The 13,769-nt window shown below is 43.1% G+C and overlaps 1 pseudogene; it reads left to right on the plus strand.

Annotated features, from left to right (window-relative positions):
- The window catches only part of LOC117754472, a 31,047-nt pseudogene that overhangs the window by 7,925 nt on the left and 9,353 nt on the right, over positions 1-13,769 (plus strand).

Below are 13,769 nucleotides of genomic sequence, written 5' to 3' on the forward strand. Positions count from 1 at the left end.
GTTGACATAAAGGCTGTGATGTGATCAACGGCCATGTTTTTCTTCGTTTTATCAAAGTCCCGTTCAGCCTTTCTTCACTGGATGAGATAGAAGCACATTGCTGCGTTGGGCACCTGTAGCTCAGAGGACATCGATCATCTCATTAGAAGAAGTGACTGTTTAGCTCTTACTGATGAATTCTTCTCTGTTGGAGGGATGATGTGAGGGAAATCACCATGGTGGGAGTTTACCACAGATTTGGGGCTTTCTGGTAGCAGAGATGCCGAACTGATCCCATAAGTACACATAAAGCAAAGAATAACCTAAGTCTGTTGTCAGCTCATGGTCAGTGAAGGGTTAAAGCTGCCAGCTATAACATTCGAGCAAAAATTGATAAGTATATCTTCCATACACCCTGACAGCTGGCTAGATATAGTTTTCCATATCAGCGAAAACAAACAGAGCACACCCCTTTCTTTGTGTCTGTGCAGCCTGTTACAGTTTCCCTGTGAGTGCATGTGTTAGACAACAAGCCAGAAGAAACACCTTTTCCCCTTGAAGATGTCTGACTCTGTTACTAACTCATGTTGCATTGTTTTTTTTAACTTAATGCCTGTTTGTGGAATGTAGTTTATGTCCCTTTTCAAACAGATCCCGCTGCGTGGCTGTTAGGAAACCCCTCATTGTGCCAGTTATGTGTTTATACTGGAGTAAACAAAGCCAACGTAATGGCACCACATCGTTGTCAGATGGCAGAGTTGTGATGTTTAACACAACAACGTCGGTCCAGCCGTGCCGGCTCTCCCGACATCCCGCCTGTGGTCGCGTAAAACATGGGTGACAAAATGAACAGTAGCTACAATACATCTGATAATGTTTAACACAACCCAAGTTTTTGCTCCATGAAAATAGAATTGATGCCCACTCACTGACGTGTGGCCATAGATTGTAAATAAAGATGAACGAAGTGTCTCATCTTCCTCCCACTGAAGCTAAAATATACCAGTCCTGCAGTAGCGATCGTGGGATGGAGCCACGGTAGCAACGTCCCATCTATACACATGCTCGACTAATCAAATACCTATGATCAGAACTGCCTAAAATCACAGAAACCCTCCTTGAGAAACATTTTTTGACGTGTATTTTGACTTTTTTGTTTGTTCCATGTCCCATCCGCTGATATGGAGGAGGTGGGGTTTATGACCTATACTGCAGCCAGCCATCAGGGGGCGATCGATACGCTTTGGCTTCACTTTTGGGGAGCAGTCATGTTGTCCATCTGTGTGTGGCCTCTTATGTATGCAAAGGATGACATTGTTACATATCCTGTGGACATGGAGGAAATGATTCCCTTTGTAAATAGAGCAAATACTAACTGTCAGGTCAAAACTTTATTGATGACTGTGATTGTATTTGTAGTCAACAGCAGACGCATTAAACGCTCTGCAAAGTTATGCTTACAGATTCCCTGTACATCCCACGGCCTCCTACTGAAACAAAAAGGTGTTTTCTTCAAACATCATGTAATTTGAAGTAAACACATGATTTCATTCTATGACACGCTGCATTCACACTACTAAGAGCAGCTGTTTTTGTTTGAGATAAACAACTTTCCTGATTCCTATTCTTTTGTCTTGCGGAGCTGGAACAAGAACACGAACTCCACCTCTGTCCAGACTCTTTCACAACCTCGCAAAACATCTGGCCTGGCTAGAACTCCTCTGTTTTCGTGCATCACTTATTTTATTTGGACAACATCCTGCTGCTCCAAACAATCTCCATAATGTGTCCGGTATTTGGATAATGTCCAAAATACGAGACCTCATGCATCAAGCCAAAGTGAGCTACCCACAACTCAGACATTGAAATCGACTTTTAGCCAGATATTGTATATTTGCCCACAACACAGCCCACTAAGTGTTATGGATTTGTATGTCTTGTTTGAAGGTTTGGTGAAGAAAACACGTAAAAATACAGAGAAATTTGACCCTTCACTCAGATTGTTCACACAGGAAGTAGAATGTGGCTTCTCCCACTTGCAGCTGCTGCATTGCATTTATATGACTGTTGATTTAACTTAATCATTAATCATATACAGTTTGGTATTTGTCTTCCTGGATGCACTGAGTGCTTGACGTTGGACTCGCATGCACGTGTTGTGATAACGTTTACCGGAAGTACATGAGAAATAAGATCCACTTCGCGCCTGCTAGTATTTGTCAAAACATTGCTTGATTGGCTGGTGCCTCCATTGCTGCATGAAAGGTTTTGCTTTGCTCAACTTCTGCTGTACGCAAAAATGTGACATATTTCACCAATATGAGCTGGTACAGAGAATTAGTTTGCATTGGTGTGCGTAAGGTTTCTTGCAGTGGCACAGATGGCACATTATTTACTGTATCTAAGATTATAGTCATTGCCTCGAAGGTAAATGAAAGGAATTTGGTTGGAATGTGCCCGTGAGAGGGGCCTCAACCATTTGAACTCACCATTTGGTCAAGGGGCCATTCCAGTGAACAGCTCCGCAAACATAAACACCACGTCCTGATGGTGTGGGCTGCTGAGAAGGGGCAGGGGGTCCTGGGGATTACAAAGCTAATCTGAGGACAGACGGGGGACACCTGTGCCCCCAAAGAATGCCGAGGATTACGGATCCACGCTGCGCTAATGAGGGGAGGACGGTGCAGTTTGGATGGCACATGGATAACACATAGCCTGTCGTACTTTATACCTTATCGCTCACCAGCTCTAAGCAGCATGGCTCCTCCACTTCACTGCTGGGTAAACATAGCAACTTTCCGTTCATGTTCAGTTGTGCAGTCGGTCACGTATTTGTACACCTGGGGAGGAGAACGTGTACTGGCACACTAACCTCATATCAATTATTTCAAAGCACAGCAGATCGGTGACTGATAAAGCTCAGTATTGAAAGAGAACAGTGCAGCATCCAGTCATTTCCGGAGTATTGAGCAATTTGCAATTTTGTTTTATGACGAGTCGTCAATAACTAATGCAGTCAGAGGGTTTTTTCCTGTTGTGGCATGCAGCGCGGTGTCTGCAGCGCTGGTTTAGAGAGACAGCGAGACATTTTATGAAGGGGAATAAATTAGAGGAATGTTGGAACGTTGTTTTCAACGACAAATGTTGCTTATAAAACCGAAAAAAACGTTTTTGATGATTTGGATCGAGTAATTCTGCTTGGTCAGGTCAGGAAGGCTGGGGTTCTTTATGATAGTGATAAAGTAATGGGAGAGCGTGGACGTGTCTTAAACACATCCCAGCCTAAGTCCTTGAGGATAAATCAATCCCTGCTCTGAGAGATATCTGACAGGAGGCTGTCTCTCCGTCTCTTTTCCTTGTTCCTGTGTGTAGCTACATCAGAGGAGGTGGAGTTCAGTCAACCGCTTTCAAGAAACCATGTTCAAGAAACTCTTATTTTTTCCTCACCAGAGCTTTTGAGCTTTATCTTGTGAATTGGCTTTAAAAAGTCATCACATCCATGTAACATTTTTTAACTTTTTTTCCCCCACTCGGCTCATCACATTTTCTGCAACTTTACTCCCACAAAAACTTTTTCAGTTAGTCGAGATGCGGATGGAAGTTATGTTTTCACCCCCTGTCCATTTGTTTGTTGGTTGGTTTGTATTTTTATAAGCAAGATTACACAAACATCTGGTGGAAGGATGCAGTCTGGGTCAGGGGGTGGATCCAGGGATTTATCATCACTTTCTTTAACATTGTGAGATCGGGCGTGTTTCAACATTTTCCTTGATTTTTTTTCAGAGAATAATTGATGACATGGATCTGGATGAAAACAATCAGTTAGTGACTGATATTTATGAGAGTGTGTAATTTGGTGCAGATCCAAATAAAAGTCTGGATTCAGTGAATTTAAATATTGTTGGATGGGCCTTGTTATTTCTAGGGGATCACAGAACAGTAGAGAATCTCCATTGTACCACTTCCGTTCCTTTTTCTCTACTCTGTCATTTATTAATGTTCATGAATTTGAGTGATACTAATAGAGATGAGCGTGTATCAGGCACATTTAACAAAGGGGTCTAAAAAAAGTTCTTACAATTTGTGCAAGTACCTGCTTTGCATTTGTACATTTAGTTTTGTGACAAAATTTCAGTATGCTGGATATATAGCTAAATAAGCCCACTAAAGTATAGTAGTGGCTGTAAGTTTTAACTGGTTTCAGTATTGGATGATAGTACTTGTTTGGCCTAGTTAAAAGTCCTTTTTTTCTTTTACACGAACTCCTCTCCGGAGAGTAATGAGCCTTTCTACCACCCCACACTGTGGTCTGTTTGCACACCTTGACTTGTAAAATATTCCCTTTTTAGACTCATCCCCATGTTGAATGGATGGCTTCTGAGTTTTGTTAACACAGTCCACGTCTTTCCTCAGCAATAGCAACTGAAACGGGTCCTTCATGTGGGCTGCGTGTTTGCTTTTCTGGCCCAGCTGTGCTGTGAAGGCCGTGCCTCCTCAGACCTCCTGGAAGGGGGTGGGTGGTTGGTGGTGGGCTTCGGGCCAGCTGTCTTATTTTTTACTCCTTTTTGTGACTCAGGCTGCCTAATGAGAGGATACGTGGACAATAATAGACCGTTTTTATGAGGCTTAAAAACTGATGTGAGCTGAACACAGCCATAAATTGATATTAGTTGCACTGGTTTAAGTTGAGCCACTGGTTGTCATAGTTACACAAGGTCCAATATGGAATACCTTAGCTGCACCATGGTTTGATCACAGTCATTTCTGCTACAGCCTCTCAACTATCGAGTTTAACACTCGATATCGTCAACGTCCTCAAGCACGGCCAGAACGTAGTTTACATCTTTGTCCAAGTTGTACCTGTTGTTCTTTTGAAGATTCTAAGTTCTAGTTTCATCGTATAGATTCAGCAAATTTAAGATTTGTAGCAGTTGATCTGTACGACAAGGTTTTCAGCACTAAAAAAGAATGGAGCAGTTACATGAAGACCTGCAGGGTATACTGCAAACATCCAACAGCCGCACCTTACAGCTTCAGCTTTTCTGTCTTGCAAACTGTAATCATGGGCATTCCAACCAAAACGAGAACCAGTTTGTTGGTTTGCTCACAGAGATGCAGGTCACTGAATATGTGTGGAGTCTTTACAATCCTCTCTCGTCAATGATCACCAGATATTTACGAGCCCAAAGAGAAGAAGTAGTGTAATGACATGGGTTGCCGTGTGTCTTTAAGACTTTATGCTCGACAGCCGTTAAGTGTCTTGAACCTTATACATAGCATGTAGCTGATGGCTGTTTGATTGGGTCTGACCTTGCAACAGGCTGGTGATCATAATGGACATCTTGTCTTTGTTATTAAAAAAAAACCTGTTTTATTAGCAGACTATTGCAAAGATAAATTGAGTAACACAGAGCAAGGCCCTGAGCTGACACTTGCAAGCACAGGCGCACACACACCTACACACACACATGCACGCACATGCTTGAAAGGTCCGGGGTTATTATCCATTCTTTTTACAATACGACACTGCTTAGCAAGCTTTTTGTGCTCCAAAACCAAACCAAACATATAATTTTGTGATGCATCAATAATTGCGTTCATATTAATTCTAATTCTAATACAATACAGCAGAGTTCTACAGAGTACACAGTTAATGTCCTGCTGTACAAGGCCTGTTTGAGCTAAAAGTCATCGCACTTATGTTTCTAAAGCAATTCATTGAGTTTCAGCACAGATGTGCAACAGCTGCTTCGAGCACGAAGCGAGCCTGGAGATGCTGAGGCGTTAAAACCCTGCATTTCACAGGATCCAGCACGGTCATTTCCTGAATCCCCCTCCCTCAATGTGTGATTCTCCCTCACGCTTTCGTCTCTTGATGGTCGTTGCTGGTTCACATTCATTATTCTCATGCAAGATACTTCTTCAAGTTAATTTGTTAATGACAATTGGATTATTGAAGCTTGTAATAGAGATTCTTCTCCATGAAACACTCCGTCACACACTTTGCATTCGCCCGTTTTTATCTTTAGGTTGCAAACCCTCCACGCAGCTGATAGGAGGATGGCAGACAGCTGAGTTATCATGTTGCTTGTTTTTACAGGAGGTTGCTCAAAGTGTAGATCTACACATATTAAATGTCAGAACATCTGTCACCGGTTTATCAGATTGTTTTTTCTCATTTCTCAGACCCAGTGGTTGGGCATTGCTGGACGTGTTATAATCCTCCTTACTTTGTTGGAGCTACACTTTAATTACGGTGGGATTTACTAATGAGTCAAATCTAGACGTGGGTGGATCTGTGAGGGTGGTCTGCCGTCACGTGTTGGCGAAAAGCCGCCGCACCCTCCGCAACAGTTCCCCATTAATAACACAGATGCACGCAGACACACACAGGCCCAAATCGTGCGGGTGTAGATGCGGGGTAACCTGACCCCAGAGAGCTGAGTACCTGTCACCGCTCATTAGCACTGGGATGAAATGAAGGCTGGTAGAAGTGGTTCTTTGCTTTAGTTGGAGCGTCCCCAAGCAGGAATCCCAAAGCTCAGTGCAGCCGCAGCGTCTCTGAAAACCACCCAGTCACCCAACCACGCTGCAGGAGCTCAGCACCTATATCGAGCACCCACGTCATCACACCAGCCTATTTATATCCAAACCTATAGTCTAGACATAACTTATATCATTTACTCTTTTTTTTTTTTTTTTGGTTGTGCTGTGAAATCCTTTCACACTTCTCTGTGTAAAATAGCGAAACCGCCGGTTGCTTCCTTTCATTTCATTTGAAGGTCTGCTCGGGTATCAAATTGTATTTTAATGTGTTTAGGGAAGGGAAGTGGGTATAAACGCCGCTCATCTGGTGAGCCGCCAAACTGAGTCAATATGATCCCTCCTGACTCCCAATTCCCTGCAGTCAGCATAGCAGCAATCAGCCCGGCGTGTAGCGTCTGCTGAATACTGATGCAATTTCCTGCCCACTCTTGTAGAGAGGAGTGGGCGGGCTACAACCTGGGATTAGACCAAATAAAACCCACGTTTTGTGCTTCACATTGATTTCGATGCATCTAAAGATAAACACATCGAAGACAAATTGTACTCTTATATATACTCTTCTATTAGGATTTCACTTTGCAGGCTTATTGGCTCCTGTGAAGTAAATCAATTGAGCCTCATCAATATCTGTTTATCCGCCAGTTTTAATTATGTGAAGGACAGAAACATAATGGAGACAATGAAACAACTGCTCTCGGTGGAACACATAACCCTCATGACACATTTAAATTCACTAGATCCATTTTTGTTTGGATCTGCACCAAATTACACACACTCATACATTCCAGTCCCTTAAACACTGCTGATTCATCAAGATCCACGAGGTTATTTTCTGAGAAATCAACGTTCTCAAAGTTAAAGAAAGTGAAAATAAAAATATCCTGGATCTGCCCTCCCGTCCCTCTGCCTCCTCAGCATCTCTCTCCACATTGATTTTTCTCTTACCAATGCACTTATAATATTGAAATGGATGATTTTCCATAATATCTTATACAAAATGAAAAGCTCTGGAGTAAGTTCAGGCTCAAACCACTCAATCAGTGTCCCGCTCACCAAACCAGGTTCCAACCAGGGATATTCCTCATCCATCTTCCTCTCGCTGCCCCCCCCCCCCCCTGTGAGCTCTGCTGGAAAATCCAGCGGAGACAAAAAAAAAAAAGTGGAGGCCGAGCACTGAACACACACTCTGATAGATGATCCAGCCCATCAGGCAAGCAGTGGGGGGAGAGCCCCAAGCTGAGCGCTGCATAATAGCCATGTTTCCCCCTGTTTTTCCCTTACCAGTGGAAAATATTCTCACAATACCATTTGTCACATCTTTTAAGACTGAAAGTTGCACACGAAACACTCTTGATGCAGCTTTTTAGTTTCATGTAAGATGGATTTGCCCTGGGGCGTCTAAACAAATCTCAAGCTGGGTAACATTTTCTTTGTGGCCAAATTTGCACCATGTACTTTATGTAGGTGGTGCGATTAAGTGCAAGGTTAATTGTCCCGAGCTTTTTTAATACGCACGAGGGCGTGGTGAATCACAGTTGTTACTGAAAGAGCCAACTTTCTAGACGACTGCAGAGGTGTTCCAACATGAAGCAGATGTGGATAAAGGACAGCAGGATAAAGAAGGGAGTTGTGTAACTGTTTTTTTGGGGCATCAGGGGAGTAGTTTCAGATATGGAGTGTTAACTGGTAGAGAGATATGTCCTGAACAACACTTAAGGGGAATATTTGACGTTTTGCAATCGGGATAATAAAGGAAAGGAAAAGAGACAAAAAGTTCTTCAGTGTAAAGCAGCAGCTTCTCGGTTCATTGTAATTTTCTTTGCAGTACTTGTCTGCAGCTTTTCACATGGCAGATATTTTGGGATCTTTCTCATTAGTGGCTTTTCTGTTTCCAAAGAGTTGGTAACTGGTTTCCAGGATGATGTTTTAACCTGGTTTGACAGGAAAAAAAATCTAGTCAGGGGAAGCAAATGAAGATTTGTTTTGGCTTCTCCTTAACAACAGTTTCCAAGGTGCTCTGAGAAAGAGGCCTCAAGGTTTCCCATGTCTGCAGCGGAGCCGCTTCGTGAGCATGTTCAGTGACTGTTGTAGTTTAACTTCTAGTCTGTCATTGCTTGAATTGACTCTATAATTAATGTCAGTTTCAATGTCTTAATCATACTACAATGTCAATCAGTAGAGTGCGTAGCTCCACCAAGGCCCAACAGTCCCCTAATGAAACCCCATTTAAATCTGCTTGATCCAGAATTATATTTAGATCTGCTGCCAATTTCTCACCGATCCCCTAAATGTGCCTTAGTGTTTACATCTAGATCAGTGAGTGATTCCCTGGGAAATTGTTTAAAACGCCAGAGAAATGCCAATGTTCTCTTGCAATGTTAAAGAAAGTGAAAAGAAAAAAAAAGCTGGTTCTGATGTTTTTGTGCGGTTCCATGCCAAAATTAAATGGCTTCTTTCCTGGTCCATGTCCCGTTCCTCCAAGTTTCACAGAAATCTGTTAAGTTATTTTTTGGGTGATCCTCCTGACAAGCAAACTAAAAATAGCAGATTTCTGTGAAGTGATTCAAATTTCTATTTAGCCAGTACAAAATAAAACTTTGTCCGTTATCTATTTTATTATTATTTTTACCACATGTCAACACTGTTTGTTTCAAACCAGGGACCTTTGTTAAATGTTATTCCCCTTGTTTTCTCCTTATGTTTCCTTTTGGTTCCTCTTCTCCACTATTAAGAAAATGTCCTTAATTAGCCCACTCAAGGATAATGACATGCTGTAGGTTATGTGGACCCCCTTTTTTTAAATTTACTTTTTGCATAAAATTTGGTTTGCACCTTTCTGCTCCCATGAGGAAGAAACCCCATTGTGACCTTTCTTTCTTGAAATGCCACCAAACTACATTTAGCCTCTTCTTTAACTTCTGTAATCTAAACCCTTTATAAAGATCAAGTGGAGGGATTATTCAGATCAAGTGCAGCACCGTCACCCATTGTTTCAGAGGTTCCTGGTGACATGGCATAGTTCTTGAGAGAGTCTGTAATTGGTTTGTAAGCAGGATGGCGAAAGATAAGATCTGTCTTTTCTCTCTCTGTAACAACGTTTATATCTTCCATGTGGAGATCATGAATCCCTTTACCTCCTGTGAAGGAGCTTCATTGTTTGAGTTGGTGTGTGTGTTTTCAGTTATTACTCGACTCATGTGACTGATGATATTTCATTACCTGCATCCAATTAACTCTGACCTTTTTCTCTTTTTCAGAATTCGATGAATCTTCCTCCAGACAAAGCACGACTGTTGCGGCAGTATGACAACGAGAAGAAGTGGGAACTCATCTGCGATCAGGTGGGCATCAGTCTCTCATCTGTTTACTTCATGCACTGTGGCTGCATAATTACCATTGAGATGCATTAAGCTGTACAGTCATCAATCAACCTTTGCATTTCAGCAAAGTAAAGAAAAAGTGATGCCACGTGCATGTACTGTGCATTTCAACTGTCTACTGTAGATCTAATCCTGGAGATGCTCGGCTGGGTGTCGTGACGACAGCAGCCACGCTCCATTGCCCTGCCTTTATCCTGTAAGCCTGTCTTGGCCTTTACACCCTGCCCTGACTTCCCTGGTCAAGTGGGTTAAGTGGCACAGCGGGGAGCACACATCAGTTAAAAAAACCTGGGCCTGTTACCGGCGTCAGTGCAGCGTTGAGGAAATAACAGAGGGTGCATGTTGTGCACTGAGCTGTGGTCTGAGTGCTCCACTCAGCTCGCAACCTCCGTGCCATGGAGTTTTTCTGCATCCCTGAGCAGAGGAGAAAAAAGAAAAGGAAAAAACGGAGACGAGATCAAGACCACCACCCACTAAAACTGTATTGATGGCCGCTGACCCCGAAGGGAACGGTGCCAGAGGGTGCCCACGCGGCCGCTGACCAGCAGACAGACATCCTCTTTCAGTTAAGAGAGGGCTCTTGTGTTCCTCTCTCAGACCTGAAGTGAAAATAGTTGGTTTACTCTTTATTGTAAGTGAAGCGGTTGACACCTAAACACAGCGTGGTGATTTTACTGACAGGCAGCGTGGCGTCTTGAGATGCTCACTTTGGGTAAAAGAGAAGGAAAAGCCAATACACTATAGAGTCATCAAATCAGTGTTATCTATGTCTACAATGATGGGTATCTACTGTAGGTGTGGAGCTTATATCATTGTACAATACAATTATTTTAACAGTCAAACATTGAAGAACATTACTGAACAAGTCCTCCGACGTCTGCACCTCCCCCTTGTTCTCCCAACAAGCTTATACCCATGACAGCGCAGGCAGCTCAGGGAGTAAAGTGTTTTCTGTGTCACAGCTACAGTGAATCTCCTTATGTAACCATGGCAACAGGGATGGAGGGAGGCGGCGATGACAGGTGCATCCCCCTGCAAAGTTTTAAATATTACATTTTGAGGCTTTATGAAGGACGGGAAAATGCTGTTGATGTGGAAGAAATCCGGAGTAAAGGAGACGGAGTCGTCGCTGTCAAATCTCGAGACTTCTGACTCTTTGCAACCGACAACACAGTTCCTATAGAAGTGGCTCTTATAGCTCAGTTGAATGCACCCAAAACCACTTTCTTCCGATTTGTGATCTCCCCTCTCGAGTCTGCTCTCGTCAGGTGCAGAGGGGGGGATTTGTACCTCACCTCCTCAAATTAAGCACAGACCAGCTCTCCCAGACAAAACCACCACAGAGAGCATGTTGGAACCAGTTTATATGAGCTCCTAAAAGCCAGACATGTGTTCTTTATGATACACGCTCTCCTGCTTCATGTATTTACAGCCTGTTTCCATTCCGTGCATTTCTTTGCATGCAACAGGGTGTATTCAGCAGCACTAAGCGTCTGCCAGATTTCTTTTTATCGTAGCTCTGGAGCAAATGAAACTCTCAAACGGGGCCGAGCTGTCCGTCAGCTGTGTCCGTGACGGGCAGCTCTCTTTCCTGACACCGCTGTTGTCCTTCCTGTTTTCGTGAGATAGTCGCTCTGGAGCCGGGAGAAATGTGATGTTGCCGATAACGCAGCAGAGCCAGGAGCATTTGATTCAATGTTTTATACACAGAGGAAAAGACATTAAGCTTATAATTGAATTTCATCTCCGTTTGAGATTTGAGATTAGTTCTCTGTTCATTTATTTGCTGTAATTCGTGGGATTGTGGTATTGAATTTCATGCTAGTGCAAAGTATATCTGTGAGTGTGGCCACCACCACATTAATTCGCACTCAATTCATTTCAATGGGGTATTGATGGAAACTCATGTATACTGGTTAAATACATGGCTATTGAAACCGTATGCATGCTTGGGTGCAGTGGAGTTTGTGTAATTTTGATGAAAGTGAATGAAGATACTTGTGCACATGAATAGCAGCCACCACTGCAGAGATAAAGGTTTCGATTCCCAGTTCCCAGTTCCTTCTGGCTTGAGTCTCTTTGTGAAGACGTGTTGAGTGGGAAGCCAGTCAGGGATCGTTGTCCTTGTCGCTGCGCTTGTGCCTCGTTGGTCGGTGCCTCTGCTCAGTTTGGGGTTAAATCTGCCCACGATTTACTGAAGGTTATTACTGGCACGGGGGGGAAAAAGTGGTCTGTGACTGCTGAACCACATGAACCGGAGGGAAACGGGGCATTTCAAATTAGTGAGAAAAACAGGAAAATAAAATGTAATCCGCCAAACACCAACTTGCTCTGGTGGAAAACTGTTAGGAACTTGCTCTAGAACGAAAACCACACTTACAATAAATATATTGTTTGTGAACTGGCATTGAGTGGGTTGTTTTTTGTTGCAGGCTAGATGACCCACCTACACTATTGGGCGGCTGTGGTTCAGACAGTAGACAGGGTCGCACACAAACGTGTGTGCGTGCGTGCGTGTGAAAAGAACGAACACTTTGAGTGGTTGATAAGACTTGGAAAGCTCTATAAATATAGTCCCTTTACCGAATTGACTCAGAAAACCATGCAGCTGCTGAGTTTATGGATGCACAGACCTCCACGAGCTGACTGATGCATGTGTGACTTCCTACCATACTGGTGTAAGAGCACACTTTTGTTACGGCTCTTCATCGGAGATTCATGGAAATGTGTGTATGCTCTGAACATCAGATTCTGTTGTATGTCAGATAGAGAAACAGTCTAGAAGTCGACTTTCCCTTGAAAGTCTTCATCTTGAAGTCAGACATCTGTCCTGGCTAGTCGACAAAGTAAGGAAATGGTGCTGCTCTTTTCCTTACTGTGTGAAGAATGAATTTCTTGACGTTTTCTCTCTCTGTTCTGATGCAGCATTGTGGGGTAAATCACTCACCATTCATGCCACTGTTGCGTAGCGCTCAGCCTGCTCTAAATACGGTTTCCCGCTCAACACACTGATCCAAATCCAGCACTAATCTGTTGTATTTATATTTAGAGCACAATAACGTGAGGGATTTGACCTAAAACCTGTTCCTGGCTGAACACGGGACATGTACTCACACAATCCCTGATGCAGATTCTGCTTTTTTTGTGCTCATTAAACTAATGACAATAATTATCAGAACGATCAGTGTGTGATATATTCTGCCGGCTGGATGACCTCAACTGTCGCAGTCTCCTTGCTCAGTGTTTTATCAGACTGTGGCCAGTGATCTGCACAGTTCATCACCTTCCTGCTGTCATCCACCTGTTTGGCAGCTAAACACAACTGTTGAAGAAGAATCGTTTAACTTTGAATATTTTTGCAGATAGAAAAAAAAAGGATGATAGAATAGAAATTCCTACTGTTGTCATGTGTCGAACCCTCTTTTCTAACAGGAAAAACATGCTGTGTCAGCACAGTTGTCCCCACACAAGTTGTCTTAAAGTGCGATGTGTAAATTATCCTCGACTGGCCCCAAAGTGAATTTGAAATCTCCAAGAAAAGCAAACCGATACCGTTTCTTGACACCTGAAGTCAACCACACACGTGACCTTTATATAAAAGGTTTATCTCCCAGTAAAGCGGCTTCTTAGCACTGGAGTCATTGTTGTTATTTCATTCGGCCTCTTAAAGTTGAACATAATCTGGGGATCCCATCAGTTGAAGGATAACTCAAGGGTGTAATTCACTCAGAGCCTGTTCCGTTTTAATCTGACGGCTTTAGTGTCAACAACAGTTTCCTGTGAACAGGAGATGTGCTCAGACCTGTGACAGCGGGATTCTTCTTATTACATCATACAAGTGTGTGTGTGTGTGTGTGTGTGTGT

Source organism: Hippoglossus hippoglossus, chromosome 21, assembly GCF_009819705.1.
Source record: "Hippoglossus hippoglossus isolate fHipHip1 chromosome 21, fHipHip1.pri, whole genome shotgun sequence".
Lineage (NCBI taxonomy): Eukaryota > Metazoa > Chordata > Actinopteri > Pleuronectiformes > Pleuronectidae > Hippoglossus > Hippoglossus hippoglossus.